The sequence below is a fragment of the Dermacentor albipictus genome, unplaced genomic scaffold, assembly GCF_038994185.2.
Source record: "Dermacentor albipictus isolate Rhodes 1998 colony unplaced genomic scaffold, USDA_Dalb.pri_finalv2 scaffold_35, whole genome shotgun sequence".
Taxonomy (NCBI): domain Eukaryota; kingdom Metazoa; phylum Arthropoda; class Arachnida; order Ixodida; family Ixodidae; genus Dermacentor; species Dermacentor albipictus.
The window spans coordinates 133694-156181 of NW_027225589.1; the positions used below are offsets into that span (position 1 = coordinate 133694).

The 22488-nt window shown below is 43.1% G+C and overlaps 1 protein-coding gene across 1 annotated transcript in view; it reads left to right on the plus strand.

The window, feature by feature from the left end:
* Positions 1-17314: 17314 nt before the first annotated feature.
* Positions 17315-22488, plus strand: part of LOC135897224 (sulfotransferase ssu-1-like) — a 68253-nt gene continuing 63079 nt past the window's right edge. The window contains exon 1 of the mRNA XM_070529888.1: positions 17315-17358. The gene's annotated coding sequence lies outside the window, so the exon portion shown is untranslated. The remainder of the gene's footprint in view (positions 17359-22488) is intronic.

Genomic DNA, 22488 nt, shown 5'->3' on the forward strand with positions numbered 1-22488 from the left:
CGTAAATGATCTTTGGGGCAGTTCTGATCTGTCCGTGTGACACATTTGGCTAGACATTCAATTCTGTCCAGTAGGTAACGCTCTCGATCTTCTTGTGCGGCCTTTTTCGCCACAATTCTGTTGAGTGCCACTAGTCAGGGGGGAGGCACACTTGGCTCAAGTCTAAACTTAGCGCCTTTCTGAAGAATAGTTGAAATGTCGGAGGGAATAGAGGCACCACCCATAACTGTGACACTTCCCTCCATGTTCAGGTGTCATCGACTTTGCGCTAGCCTTAAGGATTGATTTGAAATACCAGTTCCACCAGAACTGGGTGATACGGGCCGCTTCCCGTCTATGGCAACGCAGCCTTCTTTTCATATATATACATATATATATATATATATATATATATATATATATATATATATATATATATATATATATATATATATATATATATATATATATATATATATGTATATATATATATATATATATATATATATATATATATATATATATATATTACATCAGTCTTGCATTTCGTAATTCTGCTTACTGTCAGGAAGTCAACCTGCCCCTGACAAGCATCGTGTATGGGACATGCCGTGCGAGGTATCTTGGATTTTGTATTAAGAACTTCGTTGCACCGGTTGAAGGGAGGGCCCTATTTGGCTCTGCATACCCTCAAGGGGTCACGTGAACGTGTTTGCAAGGTTTAGGGATTTGAACTGTTGCAGCAAATTGATTTATATACAGATTGGCCGCGTGTTACATGTCGTGCCCCGTAGCCTGAAAGGATTGCCCAAAGAAAGTTTCATTACCTTAGACGGGAAGCGGCCCATGTCACGGAGTTCTAGTGTAACTGGAATTTGAAATCAATCCTTAGGGCTATTGGAAAATCAAAGACGCCGGAACATGGAAAGGGAAGTCTCAATTGTAGGCGGTGCCTCTGTTCCCTGCAACATTTCAAGTATTCTTCAGTAAGGCCCCAAGTTGGGACTTGAGCCTAGTGTGCCTCCCCCTTTACTTCATAACTATTATACACAGCGCATGCTAAAGAAAACGGACAAAGAAAAGACAAACACGAGCGCTGTGTTCCTCTATTCTTCATCCGTGTTTTTAGTGCGCGCTGTGTGTAATAGGTATGAAGTTCAGCTAGCTATTGCACTCCCCCTTTACTGGTGGCCCTCAACAGGACTGTGGCGAAAAAGGCCACACAAGAAGGTCGAGAACGTCATCTAGTAAACGGAATTGATTGTCTTGACAAGCGTGTCACGTGGGCAGAGCAGAGCGGCCCCAAAGACGGTTTACGGTATGTCGTAAAGTTCTTCAAGCATAATGAATTTGGTCTCTTGCAGGCACATAAGGTAAGAGGCTTCGTCGTTTTGCCTTGAACAATGTATAACAATAAGGTCGCAAGCTGTCAACAAAAACTTGGTACCTGGGAAAAAAACGTCAAAGCTATGGCACTCTGTAAACAACTAAATATACAAAGACATGTTACGGATATCATTAATGGTAGCAGTGTGGCGTTAAATGTTTTCTTCGCTGTTAAAACGCACAAACCAGAAGCTCCATTTAGTACAATTTTAAATAAAGGTGGGACCTGGCAGCACTGCGTCAGCAGGTTCCTGAAAGGCGCCTAAATGGCCTGAAAATAACCGATCCTTTCCTTGTAAAAATGTCGGGGGATGTAGCGTCGGTTTCGTGCACAGAATAGTGACATAGGTTATGCGTTTTCTGTTGACGTTGAAGATCTATTCTATTAAGTGGCTAATTCTGAGCTAGTTGGCTCTGTGAAAGCTTGCATAGAGGAAAGTGGTCTTGTACCTTTCCAAAACACCACTGGCATTACTGTAGATAACTTTTTTGCACTTTTACAGTTTTATCTTCTTAGCACTTTTATCATATTTTACGAGGAAGCTTACTTTCCAAAGGAAGGCATCTGCATCGGCTCTTGCATAGCTCCTCTAATTTGAACTATATTTTTATAATTAATCGATCACTTTTTACACGATCGTTTTATTCATTTTATTAATGACAAAGTCATTAAAATGTTTCGTTGCATGGACAACCTTTTAGTTGTTTTAACAAGCAAATGGCTGCTTCTAGTGAGGCAACGATAAACAGTGTTTGAGATGAATATATAAAACTACGAAGGCGCCAGTTGTTTACCCATGAACTTGCAGTGAATGGCATGCTTCATTGTTTAGATTTACGTTTACAGTATGCAGATGGGAATACTTGCTGGGCTTATTCGCCTCGTGAGCAAAGAGGAATCCTGGGGTGCTATGCAGGATGCGCCGAGTTTGGCGAAACTCGGGATCTTCACGAGCTCTGGCGACACCCCAAGATGAAAGCACGAATGGTACCGAGACACAGTTTATCTTTCGACAAGCCTCCAGTTTCATTGGTTTATCTAGGTTCACTCTGGCTGGCTATCATTCCTTGGGCTTTGCTTTCTGGGCGGTCGACAAACTGGGGCTCACGTGATCATACCATCGGTGCATGGTCGTTCCACGGAGTGCATTACATGCAGAAGCAAGTTGTAAAACAAATGCATTTAGTACAATATTATTAGTTACTTTAACGTGGTTTAGAAGCATTTTGAAGCTTACGAGATGTGCACTGAATGCGTCTTAGATTAATTTGTAATTTAGTACGCTTCGCACTATACCACGAGGGAGCGCTGTAGTGGCGTCATCACATCCATTCACAGGCTACTACAGCAACAACAACAACCGGGCAAGCATGGCGGCTAAGCATCAGAGAGGCCCAGTGTAAACAAACCCGTACAACGAGCTTGCAGTGCGCGACGTAGTGATCAGGCTCGACGAAGGCCACTATTTCTTGGATAGTTCTGTTCCTCCGTGGGCAATCTTCCCGCGCACCCGGTAAGACTGCCAATAGCTTCGGCGATTTTACAGATCGCAACGCGCACCTACTGTTCACGGCGAAGTGCTGAAGAAACAACTTGTCCGGTGCTGCTTCTGCGAGTGCGCCGAGTTCCTCCACTCTGCGTGACTGCGAGCGTCACGAACATTACATAGTGTGGGCAAAAGGCAGACATCCTATATAGCTACGATGCGACAAGGAGGTGGTACCGACGATGGATCTTTGCTACCAACACAGTGAAGGAGACATCCACAAACTGCAGATATGTATATTTCTGCTGTTTCATATTTAGCATAATAAGAGTGCACGGATTAAGTCACTTTCGTAGTAACGAACTGAATGTCCAGCAATTTAAAGAAGGCAGTGAGAACCAATGAGTGTTCGTGCTTTTACGTGCAAGTGGGCCCGCGACAATATGGAATAGATGAAGGTAACCTTCACTAACTTGGTGAGGTAACAGAAATTCATGAGTGACATTAAGCTAGCAAAATTTATGGAAGAGTAACTTTATCCAAGTGAAATATCAATAGCAAGTACTGATATGAAGCAGGAAACTTATACAAAAATTTCATGGGTTGAACAGCACATGGAAGGCATTACCGAATCGGGATCGCCACGTTACCGATATCCCTGAAAAAAGTCTAGAACCATTGCATTCCACCGGTTATGCAATATGGGACATAAACCTGGAGGTTAACAAAGAAACTTGAAATGTCAAGGACTGTGTAGAAAGCGAAGTAACAAAAATTGTTGCAGATAGCATTGAGGCAGGAAGACAGTGGCGTAGTAAACCGTGGCAACTGATATGCTAGTTGAGATAAAAAAAGAAAGGAATCGGCAGGCAGGCCATGCACGTATTCGATCACTTGTTGCCAATTCATATCAGGTGATTACATAAGCATTACAGAATGGATGTCAAGGAGAGAGAACTACAGCCGAGGATGGCAGAAAATTGCGTAATGGGACAAGAATATGATGTTTGTTGGCATAGGATGCAATCAGCTCGTATAAGACGGGATTGTAGGGTGAGGCATTTGTTTTGCAGCGAACAAAAATAGGTTTGTGGTGCTGACAGTAGACACTCGTGAAGGTGCAGGGCCACCTCAGCTGCTGGCACACTAATCAACATGACAATTGGCTCTGAAAAAGAAAACCCCAGTTTTGAAAAATAAAGCAACGTTGTCCCAACGCATTGTTTTGCTATGCATACTACACTAGAGGCTTCCACAGTTAAGGGCACTTAGTACTAATAGTGCAACGAGCATTTTTCTTTGTAAATAATGGTTTGTACGTGGCTGATTCATTCCAATAGACTTTTTTGCAGCAAAACATTCTGCTGCTGGAGCCGCTCAACCGCCTGGTGGCAGTAGGCGAGCGCCAGGCACGTGCTCTTGAGAGTGTGGCAAAGGTCCAGAGGGCTGCTCCGCAACAGTAGTATCGGTGCCCTCACTGCTCTCCTGTCGAGCCCACAGAAGGCACCTTATAAAAGAGCTTTCAGTTTAATATTTTGTTTATTATTCAAGAACATGAATAAAATTATTGCAGTAAACATTGTGCTGTGCATATTAGGAGACTTGTAACATGCCCTTGGTGTCCCTTCAAAATAGGCAAAAACGTAAGACAACCTGTGCCACTCTTGGACCATGTAAATAAAAAGTACACTAATGCAGCATACACGTCATCATGCTGTTTGTTCGTTCTATGTGCAAGAATGCAGTGCGTGTTGATTAGCCACAAGATTAACGGTGTGTGTAATTCACAATGAAGAAAGGAAACAGCAGGAGCTTAATAATGCTATCACCTATAGACTGTGCATATGACTGCAACACTCCCCGATTCAAATGTGCCATTACATGCATGTTCTATACCACATATTCTTTAACATTGTCTTATAATTGCATGTACCATATTTCACACATCTTAAGCCCTTGCATAGCACACTTCTGATGTATCCATTTCATAGGCCAAATAATTGTACACTTTGTCCTTTTGTGTTGTATGAAAAGCAGCATCCTTTACAGTCGGATAAAACTTCAGAAGACAGGAGAGGCCCCAGCCAGATGACCAAAGCGCAGCAGCCGATTGCCTACACGTCTAGAGAAATAGTCCCTCTCCAACGAGCAATATTAGTCTGTCCGGCGGCACGATATCAGTCTCGAGTGCGTGCCCATTGGTGCAGGTTTGTGTTCACCTGCCTTAAAGTGCAGATTCTGCAGCCTCCTAAAGTTGTATCCGACTATAGAAACACGTAATGCCTTGCACCAGTTGCATAGACTTCTGCAATTTGATAGCACACAATGATCAGGAGCAGAAATCTATAAAGGCATCCAAGCAAAGCTGGCTGGCCACATTTCCATTATGAGGGGCTGAAAAAGGTCTCGCCAAATATTCCCATGACGTCCTTGAAAAAGAAGTGGTGTTTGGCACTTCTTTAGAATCAAAATCAGATTACACTGAATGTTGTGTAGCACGTCAAAACAAACGAGCTTGATTATTTGCACAGCATGTAATGGGAGGTTGAGCTTCGCATAGGCAACAAACTGCTCTGTCCAGTACAATTTTGAGGCCGGTATGGCACCTATTATGGCACCGGTATGGCACCTATTATGTCAACAGTGTCTATATACAAATTACACTTTTCACAGGCCATTGATTTATCCATGATTTTTGTGTGATGATTCTTTCAATCAGCGCTTGTATTACATGAGCAGGTGGATTTGAAAGCAAAGCTTTGTTTGCAAACCTTCCGACTTCCATAAGTGTGTGGCAAGGCACTGGCATGTTGTCGAATAGCTCACACTTCCTCGGTCCTGCACCAAAGAAGCCCAATGCTCTATTTTAATTTGGATCGCACAACAATTCAACGGCACACAAAGAAATGTAACACACACAGCAAAGCATTCTGCTTTGTGTATTTCTCTTTGTGTCCCATCAAATTGTTCTGCAATTAAACTTCAAGCTTCCATACCAATACACCGTCTTCAACCTCACATATGTCAGCTTGCATCGCGACTAGCAAACTGCAAAAGCGTGCACAGTTATAATTATTCATGGGTGGAGCTAACCGCTTGTGACTGCACAGATTTCTGTTCTAAGACATCGTGCGTACTTTTTCAAATGTTTCCATAAGTAACTTCACCGACGAGTAATTATCATTAAGTGGTGTTTTACCCCGCGATACGAGGTCGCGCTTCAATCGGACGCATTTTAATCGATTGCATCATATTGCTGTAAGACTCGCTTTCACGACCTTCTGAATTGACCTCGATTGTTGTGTCTTGCTAAATTTCTTTAATGACCATTGCATTACCATCGTGAGTCACTGTGAGATGGGCTCTGCCATACTTTTTTCTTGTTGTACTTGTTGCAAAGAACTCGCACGCAATTGAAACAATACTTTCATCGTCAGTAGCAAAGGATGTACATCACCTGTAGCTTTCAAAGTGCAGGTGATCACAGTTAAAGGGGCCACTGCTCTTCCGTCGTCTTAAATGTTCTCCTTGGTTCATTTTCACATCGGTCTGCTTCTCAATATGGGAAACGTAAACTCACCTAGGTTTCAGAAATGCAGCTCCCACCAACAAGTATGGCACCGTAATCTGTTAGTCGATCGCTTTACGTGGAAGCATGGGAGTGTGGTTGCACCAACTGCGGCCTATGTCGCACGTGCCAAAATATTTGCCCGCACCCTACACCGTAATACACCTCGGCCACACCAGGACAGGACATCGAAGCCATCACTTTGTGCAAAGCGGAGTTGCACCACCCGGACCTCACGGCGCGTGTATACCTCTTCCGCATTTACTTGCATATTCTGTTTTCGCCGTGAATCGAGGCCAGGGAAAGACCTGGACACATTCTCGTCCTTGTGGTTCTGCAGGAAACGTTACGAGTGTATTCACGAAAGAGCCACTCCGAGCGCTTTCGCAACCCCGGCATATGAGGAAAAAAAAAACTGATCTCCGCTCAGCAGTAAGAAAGCGGTCCTGTCAGTCGTGTAGGTCAGGTTCTGCCTTCGGCTGCTGTCGTGAAACGACGCTCAGGCAACAGAGATCCGAAGAACGTGTGGTCCACAGGGTGGTGAATCTAATGAGAGCAGCCTTCCGGGCAAGTTGGTTACGTCCATGTGTATTTTGTTGCGCAATTATGCTTTACTCATGCGATCCTACCTATTGTAGTTTACCTTGGTTATGCACGGCTAGCTTTGTAACCAAGGTTTCCATTTCTGTTACCTGCTTCCTTAAGTAGGAAAGTTATTACCGAGCTCCTGGCGCACGATGTTGTGGAAGTTTATGCTGTAAACGACAAGAGAATTGTGCTGTAGGGTAAACTTCTGGGGAACTTCAAGATTGCAGTTCATCCGCCATCTCTGAATAATTCAGTAATGCATTCTAGGACACCTTATCCGTAAAGCCTCGTCTACGCAATATGAACTGAAGTAAGCTAGATCTTGAGAGGTTCTTCTAACGCGATCTTTAGAAAAATGTCAAAGATCTTCTTGGCTGCAAAATGTTACTTCGTCTGATTGAGGTCGTACTCCTAACCAGCGTTCGTGGATGAAAAAATGCCCCGTTTCAAAAACCACAGGCATATTAATGAAGTGTTTTGAGCGTATCATTCTTCTATGTGTATATTTTCTGGTTTTTTCTTATAACTAGTACAAACATTAAACAAAGGCCAGTAGGCCTTACATATATATAATCAACGACATATTGTTCGTCTTCGTCGTCGATTACTCAGAGTATTTAATAAAGTACGATTAATTTGACGAAAAATACAATTAAAAATACAGTATCTTAATTATACTTTTAGGGCGTAGGTATACTGTTGGAAAGTTGTAAAGCCTATTCGGAAACACAAAACGAAGCTCTTTTCCATTAGGGTTTTTTTTCGTGGGTATTTTCTTCTGGGCTGGGAAGAAGATCGCGAATAAAAAAGAAAGGTCTGGCAACCAAAGTCGGAGCGAAAGCAGACAAGTTCGCCTTAGATGTTATGTGTATCTATATATGCTAAACTGGGGCATAAATAATGATTCAATGTTGCATCTTTGCATAATATTCTTGCATTACTTGCAATATTTTGCTTGTTCCATTGACCGAACTCGCACTTCTTTTTCATGAGTTCCACTTTTTCACGCTCAGTTGTTTGTTTTTCTTCGTGCACCTCGCTAGACGCTGTGTTCTTTCACGTTCACTTTAGTTGGCACGCCTTGCTTTGTTTTTGGCATGACGCCAGGTGTGCCTATCCCGGAGATGGTGCAGTACTAGGCACAACATGGTTGACATTGAATTAACTTGACGCCAATTACGCCTATGCAGTTTTGCCTACTCTGCGACAATGCCTCGCATGTTGCCGTGTTATGCCCTACGCTTCGATACTTCTCGAGACTCGGTCAAATAGTCTGGAGCAAGTTGTTAGACCGGAATACATTCTCGACACCTGGGAGAGGCGATTATTGCACACAAAGGCAGGCACACTCCCTAATTCCACCTACGTGGGCCCGCCTGAGGTCACCATAGAGGACCTTGTCTCGGTATATGACGTCAGTGTGCGCTTGGAACTCTTGTTTGCATCACTTTCAGTTGTGTTTCCGAAGAACGAAGGCTGCATGCTCCTGAAATGGTGAGTAGTGTGTTTGTTGCGACGTTGAGTGCCAGCCCATCGCCTATAATTGTTGAGCTTAGTGGAATTGGGTCTTTTTTTTTTCTTTTGCGACAGGGACGCGGGGCCATAATTTTTTCAACACTTCATTTACAACGCTGAAAATCAGAAGTAAAAAAGTGCTGTGACGTCAATAAATTTATTATTTAGCGACCTTTTATAAGCATTCTTATTGCTCCTAAAATAATAAGCATACAAAAATATCACTGAAACAACGTCATACCGTTTTTATAATCTCTAGTAATTGCTAGATTATAATCTAATAATCTAGCAATTATCGAGAACCGCGTAACACTCAGGAAGTTAAATCAACGGAGCAAACATTTTCTCTTGTAGCTATTACAAATCCGTATCAGATTGAGATAGCGCCCTAAATTCGAGCCGTGGCAGCGGTATTTTTATGGAAGCGGAAACCGACAATGCTCTTATACTTCCTGTTCAGTGTAGGTATGGGAAGCCCAGTCGGTCAAGATTATTCCGGAAGCCCCCACTGTGCCATGTCTAATAACTATATCGCGGATGTTGCAAGCAAAGCCCCAAATTTTTTTAAAGCTTAGGTCTTCGTAAAGAGCATTGGAGCACCCACTAATAATATTTTCTGACGTCCCTAACACGCCCGCGTAACTGTCATCTTCTGATGCAGATCAAGAATAATACCTTCTTCCTTTCCCCCACTTTGAGGAAATGTTATCTCGTTGACTGACATAACATTTTTAATATATCCAGCTTAATTCTACGTGCGTAAAAAACGTTTATATCAATCATCTAAAGAGCGCCTGCATAAGTAATTTACAAAGCAAGACATTTGCTTGCACATCACCCTGAATGTGCCCCATACTTCTACAAAATATAGAAAATTTGACTTCGTGAGAACCGTGGCAATTCACGGAGATCCCCATGCGTGCTTCGCATATAGCATGAAAATAGTTCAACACTATGGGTTCAGTGATTGTTTGGAAACTGATAATTAGACTACGTACTTCTAGCCACGCAGTTCACTTAACACGATTCGACTATTTTATAAATGGAAACTTGGTGGGATTCACAGTTCTCTCAGGCCACTCCAATTCATCACTCATTAAGGCAGTATAGCTTTTCGGGCATGTGATTAAGCACGTTGTTACAACGCTTTTAGCTTAAACAGGCACAAACATTTTCAAAATTCATAAGCCATAGTTTGTTCCTAATTTGAGCTCGGTGGTGGCTATAATTATCAAACATCAAGATGGTAATTCCGCGTTCTACTGAAAACAATAAATGCTCGGGAGCTCTTGACTGCATAAGTTACTGCAAATGTCGTAATTAGCATGCTCTAAATCTTACCTACCGATCACTTGTAACCTGTCTATTAATTTCACCAAATGAAAAATTGGAGCAGATCCAACGAGTTGGACCCAATATACAGCGAAGGCTTGCGTGAGTGCAGAAAGAGTGGAAACACCAGTACACGCGCGCGCACGCGCGCGCACACACATGCACACACACACACACTCACACACACAAACACAAACACACGCACACACACACACACGAACAAGGATGCACGCACGCACAAAACGCGGCGGCGCAGAAGTGCAGTTGCTGACTACAGGCGAGTAGTACGGACACCTCGAACGCGTCATAGTTTCAGAGGCAGCCCGAGCTCGAATCCATTCTATGCGCAAGAAGAGTCCACTTCCTCATTACTGGGCAGCCAAGGTTGCGCGAAAGCGGGATTTCTGGTTCTTTTTTTTCTTTCCCTTTCCCCCTCACGGACGACACCACTGCGGAAGCGCTAAGATGGGTGCCATCTGGTGGTGCTGCAAGGAACCCCCCTGCGCACGCGGCTCGCCCGCCCCTAGGTGATTGGCTGGTTTGTTCGGCAAGGGCACAGCCTGGCCGCAGCCATAGTCACGAAACTCGGCAAAGCTCGCTAATCAAAGTTGCGCTTCGAAAACAGGGTGTATAGTTTAGTCGACAAAGGACATCGGGGAATGCTGCTGCGTGCTACTGGCCACGCATGAAAAACGTTTGTCGACAAACCACACCTTAAATGCCCCTCATTGTCTGTGAATGTGTCGTATTGAGACACCGAGTTCTATCGGGACAGTGGCAAACATAGTCGATAATGGCTGCATAATCATCTCAAACACTTGCTTGAAATAATTTTCATGAAATGCGGTAAATCACTGACAACATTTCACTTCGCGTAAACATCGCTTGTGATGCTTCGCATATTTTGAATACGGGTTGTCTAGGTAGTAATGAAGCTTGTCGCCAGAGAGAAGGTAAATTTTTTTGCCTTTCGTAAAACACACTTTTACCTTTCTTGAGCACTTGCATACATCATTTACGGCAGAGACAGAAAAACAGCAAAGTGCAGCATCGGTATACAATATTAACGCGCAATGAATTCAGGTTACCTCAGAATGTTGTACGATTTGAGATGAATGTAATCTGATCCGGCAGACCGCTCCAATGTGCGGCAGCTGTAGGAAGGGGTGACGAGTTAAATGCCTGCGTTTGACCATGAATTCCAGAAGCTAAGTGCGTTGAGAATGCGTGGAGATGTGGGCACAAGAGCACGAAGCGGAAAGCAATGGAAGTGCCTGTGAAACAGACATAAAAGAGCAATGGCGCGGTGATCTTCCAATACCTGAAAGCAAAGGTCTTGTTTTTTTTTTCGGTAATGCTCGAATGACAGTCGTAGTTGCCAGAGATGAATCTGACTGCTCTATTCTGAACAGCTTCCAACATACTGATTAGATAATCTTTATATGGTGACCATGTAGTTGAAGCGTATTCTAGTTGTGGGCGAACATAAGTAAGATATGCAAATTTTCGTACCTTAGAAAAAGCGGTGCGCAAGCTTCTACGCAGGTAGCCGACGGATTGAGAAGCTGTGGTTGAGACAGCTGCTACATGTGTTGTCCACGATAAGTCCGGTGAAAAGTAACCGCTGAGATATTGGTACGATTGGGTAGTCGGTACTATGGTATTATTAATCGAATAGTGAAACACTTAGTGCGTTTTCGGCTGAATGAATTTAACTTGCATTTTGAGGCGTTAATCATTTAAAACCTGTTATAAATAGCAACAGTTGTGCCTGTTTTATTTCACCGAGAGCACGAGTAAAACTTATGGTAGGCTTTAAATTACGCAGTGAAATAGGGAAAATCATGCATGCGGTATTGATTCCCAGCACTGCCATGTAGGCCTCAAACGTTAACGTTTTTTTCCCCTCATCACACCATACATGACCCCCATTTTCATTGAGTGCGAATTTGGCCTGTCGTAGAGATTGCTCCAGACGCTAGGACACATTGTGAAAAAGGGATTGCGCAATGTTTCCCGGCTACTTGCCTCACTAACAAGTAGAAAAACCCATAGTTACCTGCCGCTCTAGAAAATATGCTCCTTCATCAGCCATAAAATTTCTTTCCTTATTATGCAATTGTAAACTTTGCGACAAGTTGATGTGTTTCGTCATATTAGCTGAGCTTAATTATTGGTTTGTAAAATGCGTGCGCAATGCTCTGAAACGCTCGAATAGGTAAATTTTGTACAAAGCCTGTGGTTCACCTACAAATACTTATGATGTATCGCCCCCAACAATTCCATTTCAGCCCAATTTAATGTGCATATATTTTAGTGCACCAGTAATACTGGGGAACCAACTAGTGCATTCTATCAGACCTGAAAGTTAGGAAAAATTGCATTGTTCAATAAATATTTCCCAAAGCTCACTATTACCAGTAGCGTTTTAAACTTTCGGTACGCCTCACCAATAAATGTAGCGACTTTTTTAAAAATAAATTTAGAGCTACAACAAGTATTGATTTTCCTACGGCAGTCTTGAAGCATTGTAGGTGTTTCACAAGAATCCTCCTAACTGAAAAAAAAAACCCTAAATAATTCACGCAGTTCCAAAGTTTGCACGCTACTCAGCCCTGTATTGGCGCCCAATTCTCCTGTCCTAAATCTTTACTTGGTGAAATAATTACTCTCATAGGATGCCAGGAAAACTCGCACATAACGTTTTCGAGAATCCCTAGTTGCACTGAATCCTTCGTACTATATTTTAACCTCAAAGTGAAGCACATATCCTCCAAGCCATAAAAACAACGAAAGGCATTTCGTAACAAAATAGTATATGGACAAGTCTTGAGCATAGAATTTCCTGTGTCCTACGCAATTTAGATTTGCAAACACCAGTGCCCCAATGCTTGCTCCCTCTAGTGTACTTAACACAAAAACAAAGCAAATTTTACAGAAAAATAGAATCGGAAGGTGCTCTAGGTAGGCTCTTTGCACCCCATGTTCCACTAGCATGAGCACAGAGGCGAAAAAATTTCCTCTTCTTTAGACATCAACATATCGAGGAGGACACGAGAGGCGGTCGCGTTTAGGCTACTCAAACCGAACGCATGCGCCCGCCCAAAGTACATTAAGAAAATCACCGGGGGCCAGGAAAGCGACCTATGTAGGCTCTGTTGACAAACAGGGACACTCTCGCACATAATGTGGGAATGCACCGCACTCCTGTTCTCTCATCCCCCTGTCAGCAGCTATAGGGACTGCACAGCTTGGCTCAGTTCCGGGGACGTCTACACACGGCTTGAACTGGTGGACTGGGCGGAGAAGGAAAAGCAGGCCCAGGGCCTTACTTGACCCTGATGCCTCAGCCACCGCCCCCTTTCCCATTCTCGCTTTCAATTAGGTTTACCACCACCACCATGAGAGACGAGCACGCGCATGCAGTGTAAAAAAAATGAAGCTCGCGAACTGAAGATAACAAACGCTTGCACTTTATACAACGTGGGTATCGTCTACTAAAAATTGGCAAATAACTAGACATAGAAAACTCCAGAACCACTATCGGAAAAAACCTGAGATTGCTGAAATGTTGAAGACGCTTTCGCAGGAGATTTTCAAAATGCGTGAAAGTTCCAGTTTTGTCCGAAAGCAAGTTGTGGGAGATTGGCGAAACCAGTTTGCACTAGAGCATAGATAGCACACTAAGCAATGCATCACTAAAAAGCGAAGCAAAGTGAAGCTGAGAGCTTGTGTAAACATGGAACGCGCGATAAAAAAAAGATAAATATTTCACTTAGAGGACTGTGATGCTTTTGAATTCCCATACGTAAAGAGTCTTAGTATCGTTGCCAGTTTTCGTTATTGCATATTAGTTCATTTGAGTCAATGTTCTTTATATCGCACTTTCGTTGGCTCAAAATTGATCTTTCTGGTATATTCCTTAGCATTGGAAGTGTTCACAGTCTTTTACTGGCTACGTACTCTTTCTTTATGATTTTTTTTGTGTGTGCCGGCAAAACAAGAACCTCGGCCACTTCTCTGTTTGCGATTGTCAAAATATAAAAGAAAGGTTTTAATTCTAGGCCAGAGATCCCCTGATAAGTACAGGAAAAGGAAATTATTTGATTTAGTGCGGCTGTTTTCGGGCTCGCAAGTGGACCATACTGTGAAATTTGCTTGTACAAATGTACGTATGCCACCACTTTCCATTATCCCTTTCCTATTGCGCCTTGCTGTAGATGCTTTCAAAGCCAAAATATTGAAGTAGCCACTTTATATCGAAGCGGCCAAGCGAAGCCCTTTCACTTCGTCAAACGAAAATTCTGTTTCAGGTTTTAATGCTTGAACTCAGCCTATTCGTTAAAGTATGCTACTTGTTCAAGCTACATGCAATAAATTAAACACAAGATGGAAGCCTTTAATGCGCACGAAACAAGTTACATATCGCTAGCAGGAACCTGAAGAAGGGTTTCATACATTTTCAGTTTTTAATTATATTGGAAAATTTACGAACTTCCGAAATAGTATATTACAAACACCACGCCACGACATGGTGTTAGAGCGACTTCGAAATCTTCAATGTAATTTGGTTGCGGCGAGCTATATATCGTGCAGCTCTTATTTCTACATATTCTGTGTGTAACATGGTATATTGTTACATTCGGGCTTTTTCTAACACGTGGAAAAATGATCCGGGCAAAATGTAGTGTTTCACAAACAAATTATAAGCTCATGCTTTAGATGTAACTCTAATACATAATGTGTATTTACATATTTCTGCCGTAAGTATAGCAATGAAAACAATAGTTAGTAACTCGTCACTAAGTATTCATTAGGAATAAGGAAAAGAAACAAGACGGTTCTTGTTACTCCTAATTAAATGTGGTTGACTTCATTGGAAAAGAAAGCTACCGTCTTCCATTCTTATCTTTTGGTTTTAATGTGGGACACCGTGCATACAGTAAACAGCGTAACAGCATGCCAAGGACAGAAAGGCACGAAGGAGGCAAGTGCTCAAGCTTCCAGCTAAAGCTTATTTTCTTTTTACAGACACACATATATACTCTTGCGCGATCCCAATCGCAAGTGCCGAACCATACTTGGCAAAAAACAGAACATCTCGTTTATCTACGTAGCCTAACACAGCGTACCAATTCGCGCGCATTTCGTTCAAACAATTTTCTTTATAGATAAGGTGACGAAAAGTTTGCTGACACAATTGGATTTATTTATAGCCATTACTTTTTCATTATCAACCTGGTGCTATTGCTTGCACACTTTGCAATTGCTGAGTTTTTTTGTCTTTTTTTTGCAACTAGGTGAGCGCACTCACGATGGCTACAATATAAAGGAAGCACTCCCTCTGTGCCTTTCTACACCTTCAGATTCTACTCCTGTAAACTTAGAATAAGGTATATGCTTCACGTATTTTTGGTGACAGGAAATGAGGATGTCGTATACCACAACCCTCACAGTGCGATCAACAAACCTTTTTTTTAGGATTAGTATTACATGTATACGATTCATTATTACCAGCGCTCCGTTCCTGGAAACAAAGCTCAGCAATTGCTAAGCACACATGCGATAGCACCGAGTTGGTAAATGAATCCAGGGATGTTGCTCAAGGCGACTGATTCAGCAAACATTCTGTCACCCTATCCGAAAAAGGAACTTATCTGCCTGGAATGGTACGCTGGTATGCTGTGGGAAATGGTACGCTGTGGGAATCTGCGTAGGAATTAGAGATGTTCTATTTGGTTGGCCAATCATGGTTCAGTAGTTGCGGTTGTGATCACGTGAGCGCAGATATACATATGCGTGCGTTTCATGACAACAATGTTTAGTTAGAAGTGTTAACTACTTGTCTCGGAGGTGCCTTTCCGTCCTTTGTCGGATGTCGCATGGTGCGCACCATGGATTATCAACTAGGCTGGTCTCACACCTTTACTTAAAATCCAATAACCGATGATGAAGAAAGAAAATAAAATTATTCGTTTCCATTCCTATGCGACAGTGACCGTTGTTTTGAGCAATGCTCTGAAGATGTTGAAGTACACGAGGATAACGATGCTCAATGTTTTACAACAAGTAGTAATAAAATAAACAGAAGCATAGATGTCAAAGTTCTTTCGCTCAAATATGGGCATCTAAAGAGATCAGACTATCTTTCAAACACACAGCCATGCTATCCTGCTCTTGTCGTACTGCCAGATACGAGGTGTCTCTCGAGAAATATGGGCCGCAAGAGCAATCTGTCGGCGATGTAGGTCATCCGTGATATGACTGTTTTTCTAGAAGTAAAGGGCGATGTCAAGTGAAAGATTGCCTTAGGTGTTCATGTGACATTCGATATATGGACGTAGCAATATTTGTTTGGAGCTTGCTTGATAAGCCCCGACTACATTTGGGGCGTTCCACTTACGCAATGTTTCTTCAAACTACACGGTCGAAGGACAGCATTTTGCAATCTACATTGTTTGTTGTTGTGTTCATAGCCACGACATTGCTTGCGTACTTTTTCGGCGTGTATTGAGAAAGACGTTTCTTCTCTAGAAATTTGTTATCAAAAATTCACAGACAAACGCGGTGTTATTAGTGAAGGTGAGCAATGAATGGCTACAGGAATAGGGAACAGTGAAAAATTCTGAATTTCTCCCCTGCGCATATGTTTCAAAGCCTTCATTTGAACTTCATACCATTAATCAACATTAAGACTACACTGGCCAAAACATCATTACGTGACCGTAAGCTCACGTATACAAGAAGGTGGCAAGTGTCATAATAAGCAGCTTGATTTAAATGTGTGCCCTTCGAGCGTTTGCCTCGCATGAAATTTGGAGTGCCGAAAAACACGCTAGATATGGTTTGCGATCAGTCCATATTGAATGCGCTAAGAACGTGAGGAGCGGCAATTTTTCATTCATGCTCGATTGTAATTACCTTTGTACGGTACCCATATTGACCACAGAAAAGAGGTGGTAACAATACTAGCGGAAGGAGTTAAGCAAACATAAGAAAGTGTTCGGGGGAACTTGATTTACACTTTATTTGTGTGCTCGCATAAATGAAATTCTGAACAGGCACACAGATTTGCGAAATTACGTAACCGTCCAATTGGTCTAATACATCGGGGATGATCTCACCGCAAAGTGGAGAATGGGCATGGAAGGGGCTTGGAGGATATAAAAGAGAAGCCGTTTTAACTGGTATAACCAACTATGCCTCGGCTTCGAGTTCCGCCAGTGACTGTCACCGACTTGATGTACATCTCTCGCCTACACTTGCGATAGTGCAAACAAAGACCCTCTGTCCACAAAGCGCGTCACAAAGCGGCTGTATCAGGGAAAGACGAACTGCCAATGCGTTTGCGAGAGCAGCGCAAGAGAAAAGATAAAGCCACTGTCGCATTCCTGCCAGGAGTGCAACCAGGGGTTGCGCCATTTTTACCGCAAGGGCTATCGTTGGCAGCTGTCGTGAAACGGAGTTCAGGCAAGCTATACCGCAAGACTGTGTGCCTAAGAGGTACGTGGATCAACCCACTGCTGTTTCATTCAGATCTAGGCTGGTGTTTCAGCAGAACTATTTCATAACCATAAATGTAATAACAAATTTTAGAGGACGCTTAAGCTGCCCTTTAAGAGTGTAACGGCGACAGCATTCAAAGATCCCCGAGTTCTTCTCATGCCTCCCGGCAACTGCATCTCATGTCACCATAATGTTTACTGGGCAAGGTTGGAGGCGAACACTATGCACGAAAGCGAGCTTTGTGTCTTTTTATTTGATGGTGTGCAAGGAACAGAGGGGACCGCGCCGCACGTATACAAAGACAGACCTCAAACAGCAGCTTAAAAACGCTATCGCTTGAAAAGGGGTTTGCGTCTGCGTTCCCGCGTAAGAGGATTATGTTTTCTCATATATTCAAATTCCAATCTGACGTTATCATGTCTGTAGGCTGTGTGTAAGTTCTACTCTGCAATTTTTCTGACGTATTTTACTTCGAGAAATTCAATTCAGTAACATGTTGGCGCTACAACAAGAGACTGCTTGGTTAGGTATGCGTCGTGCGCAACGATTATCTCCGAAGCGAGGGTCCACGCTGAACGCGGTACGCTGGCTGCCGGATCTTCTATAACACGGGGACCTTAACACAGCCGCGTTAAAAAAGTACTAACGCTAACGCTGAACTTAAGAGGCGATTCCAGCCAATCGTTATGATGGTCATATTATTGGTGAAGGCTATCTTCCACCACTTGGACAGTACCTTAACAACCTCCTTAGGGAGCACCAATGTGTGATAAGAAATGCAGCAGTCCCGCCGTGGTTGCTCAGTGGCTATGGTGTTGGGCTGCTGAGAACGAGGTCACGGGATCGAATCCCGGTCGTGGCGGCCGCATTTCTTTGGGGGCGAAATGCGAAAACACCCGTGTACTTGGATTTAGGTGCACGGTAAAGAACCCCAGGTGATCAAAATTTCCGCAGACCTCCACTATGGCATATCTCATAATCAGAAAGTGGTTTTGTCACGTAAAACACCATAATTTAATTTTAATTTAGGAACGCAGAAAGTTCGAATCAGGCCGCGCATTGTAGAAATTGCTTATGCAAAGCTTTGTTTGAACAAACTAAATTTTGTGTAAAAATATGAATCAAATCAACCGCCATATTGTGGAAGCCTACTGCATGCATGTAAACTCAGGCGCATGCGTTAACCACACTTCTATCGTTCTGCGGAATAAAGAGACTGAGTTTTGGAATGGCGAGATAGGATAACACCATTTCATCCTTGTAAGCGTCACTTTAGACGTGTTTGCATTTTCTGTTTATTTTAGTAACTTGCTTGAAAAAGTAAACCGTTAGTCTGAGCTCGTATCGTGTACTTATTTTATAACTGTAGCTAAAAGTATTTCATGCTTAAAATTCAGTAATTACTAAGCTCACACGCGATAGCACTAGGATTATAGTTGATGCCGCGGACGTTGCTCAATGCGACTGAGTCAGCAAAGGTTCTGTCACCCTATCCAAAAAGGAACTTTTCTACCGGGCATATGCACGAGGTGGTACTGAGTGTTAATCCGCGTAGGGATTATGAGGATTCTTTACGTTTGCTAAGCATGCTTCAACAGTTGCGAATATAATCAGGCGATCATGAATATAAAATTTAGTTGTTCAGCTGGTCGTCTGGCTCGTGCCTTTCCCACCTTTGTATACTGTCGCACTGTGCACACAACGGATTATTGCCAACTAGGCTGGTCTGACACCTTGCTTTTAAATCCAATAGCCGATGACAAAGGCAGAAAAGAATATGGCTCACTGACACATCTGTGCGACTGTGAACGTTATGTTGAGCAACGCCTAAAGATCTGGAGTGCATGAGAAGTCCGATACTAGAAGTTTTAAAAGAAACTGAAGCAGGGAAGTCGTAGTTCTCTTGCTGAAAAAACAATATATATATATATATATATATATATATATATATACATACATACGTATGCACACTCTGGGTGAACATTTGTAGACTAAAATAAGAGAAACCGCTAGTGGCAGATAGCACAATATTCGTCATGGTGCTAGACCGTTCAAAAAGGGGGTTATTCCATGCAGAAGGAATTGACACAAACTGTTCAAATTGCCAGACGTTCACTCACTAACTTGTAATTTACTTCTGTATGGCACATATTGCCAGCCGGAGAGTTTGCAAGGTGTATTCACTTGGAATCAATTTGTCGTATGAAACCAGTTTCTACATATCTTTTGCCAAAGTATGGTGTAAAATACAAATGATTTCCAGTAAATTTCATGCTTCAATGGATAAAAGAGCGTTTCGCAAAAAAGGAGGTGGGATAAACGTGCATTTATACGGCAAATGTGATTACTCACATCTAAAAACCCTTGTCATGCGCAATGTTCAATACAAATAGACATCCATTGAACTCCATCGTTTTAATTCTCTAGTAGCAATATGTGCCGTATACTTACCTAAAAAATAGCTAGTGTATTTTGGACGTTTATTTGAATATGTGTTCTGATTTCTCGAAACAGATGTCGGCTTCATTGAAATATTCAAGGCAAGGACTACAATTATGCCATCTGCCACAGAGACTTAAAAATATCCTAAATCGTGAAAATAATCCAGTTGTAGATATCCTGAGTACAAAGGGCAGTCGCAAGGCCTTCAATCACTGTATATGAATTCAGATTGATGAGTCCGGTGATCAAGCAGCTTCAGCAGGCGCAGCGGAGAAGCTCTTCTGAAATTCTCCCATTATGACACACTTTTTGTTCAATGCTTTACGCCCACGAAGATCTGTTAGGTGCGTACATACATACGTACGTACGTCCCCACAGGGGATCCTGCGTAATCAGGCGTTTTGTGTGTTACGACACCCTGTATCCGAGCACATGAAAGTTGGGCCCTCCAACGTCTACCTTTGGGTGGTTTAGCTGTGTTCTGGAAAAAGGGTATTCTGGGGATTGAGCCGATGATGAGTGCTTGGAGCTTTAAGGCCCTTCGGCTGAGGCAACACGCCCCTTTATATTCGGGTTGACGTAGACGCTACCTAGGACTGACCCACATGGAGGAAATCGGTAATTGCCTTTTCCTTTTTATCTGTCCCTCTAATCTTCATCTTTATCGCTTTCCACCTTTCCTGTCTTCTCTTTAGCTCGGTCTACTTCCAATATTTCAGGTAGCAAGGATTCACCTTGTGTGAGTTAGCCTACATTGGTTATAGCAGTTTTGGTTATAGTGGAAGAGTACAGAGCTTACATTGGCGTGACAGGATTGTTTAAACACAATCCTGTCACGTGTCTTTGTTCAGAAGCATGGTGGGCGACTGGCGCCGCAGCCGAAAACTCCATAAAACTAATGGCTAGTCCTTTCCCCCAACTCCCTGATCGCCCCCAGAAAAGAGGGCGCACCGAAGTTGTTACTAAAATATTCGGCAACAGATTACGAATCTTCTACGATTTCATGTCATTCATTCTGCCAAACCTTAAACGACTGAGATGGAGTTCACCTTTCTTAGTGCCGAAATGTCTCACCGATGCACTTGGTGCAGCTTACAAAGGATCCAAAATGGCTAGTAGAGAGCGTCTTTTGGAACTCCGCGATGCGAAACAGCGTGAAAGGCTCCCTGATCTATTAAAATTTAGGGAAATTCTAGTGAAATATATCCCCGCACCAAACTATGAACTCCAGCCGGGATGTTGTCTCTGATGATGACCTAATGAAGCTGGCAGAAGCGGAACTGTTGAAAGGCTGGAGCGAGCAGAATGTGGTCACTGTTAAGCGAATTATGGTAAGGCTTGACGGCAAGGAGATCAAAAGAAATAATCTGATACTCAGTTTTGGCTCAAGCATGCTGCCTAAGACAATCGAGGCTGGCTACGTAAAGCTACGTGTATGACTCTATGTCCCAAACTCTCTTCGATGTTTAAAATGTCAGCATTTTGGCGACAGTTCCCAGAACTGCTGAGATCGACAGACATGTAATAATACATGTAGTGCTAAATGTAGTGCCGCTGATCATGCCCGTGAAACTTGCGAACGCGCTCAACACTGCGGGAACAGAGAGCATGCCGCATACTCGGGGTTTTGCCCGTCATGGGGAAAAATAAGTAGTGGCTATCAAAGAAAAAGTAAATATCTCATTTAAGGAGGCACGCAGGCGGGTGTCATACCTACCGAATAGCAGCTTTGCCGATGTGACGCGCAAGGGGGAAGTGACACAACGGTTTCCGGCGACTGTACGGCCCACACGCAATGAGCTACAATGATGCCATCCGCCCCAATGGCGGCTGCTGCTAGCCCTACTGCGGCGCCGCAGCAGAAGGGCCCATCAATCTCCTGGCTGGTGATCTCAAGGGCCTGACCCCTTGAGAAGAGCCATGTCAACAAACAATCGCTCACGAAAGCAGATGCCCAGCGCCTCGCAGAAGGCGGTGTACACAATTCCTTTCCAAGCAGCGCCACCAGCGCCTAAGGAACAGCTATAATAACTTGACCGCTCGCAAAAAAAAATTAGGAACATCGCATTACGGGATCACCGAAAGGGCCCTCTAACCTAACTGTCCTTTACTAAACCCACAGCCTTAACTTCATTCTCATTATGGATACTCAAATATTACAATGAAATTTGCGAGGACTTCTCCACAGTTTGGTCAATGTAAAGTACTCCTCCGCAATTTCAGTCCAGAGGTTCTGTGTCCCCAAGAAGCACATACAAAATTAACACAGACTAACTTTCTAAGGCAATATGCCACTTTCCGCAAAGACAGTGACGACGCAATCGCCTATTCGCTGGGCGTAGCCGTAATAGTCGGTAAGGGTGTTTCATGTCAGCAATTGGAACTGCGATGTTCCTTCAAGGCACTTGCTGCCCGAGCAGTGTTGTTTCAGTCAGAATTAGTTCCATTTCAATCCCGCTTGCTTTATGCTTTCCAGAACACAGTTTCAGAGCTTCATTGATGAACTTCCTCCGCCATACATAGTCTGTGATCTAAACGCTCATATGCCTATGAGCCTATGCGGCGACTCTCATTGTGAAACGCCGGACGCCTGATCAAGAATTGTCTCTTTCCTTCGGGGGTTTGTTTATTGAACAAGAAACAAACTACGTACTACAATGTTACACATAGCACCGACTCATTGAT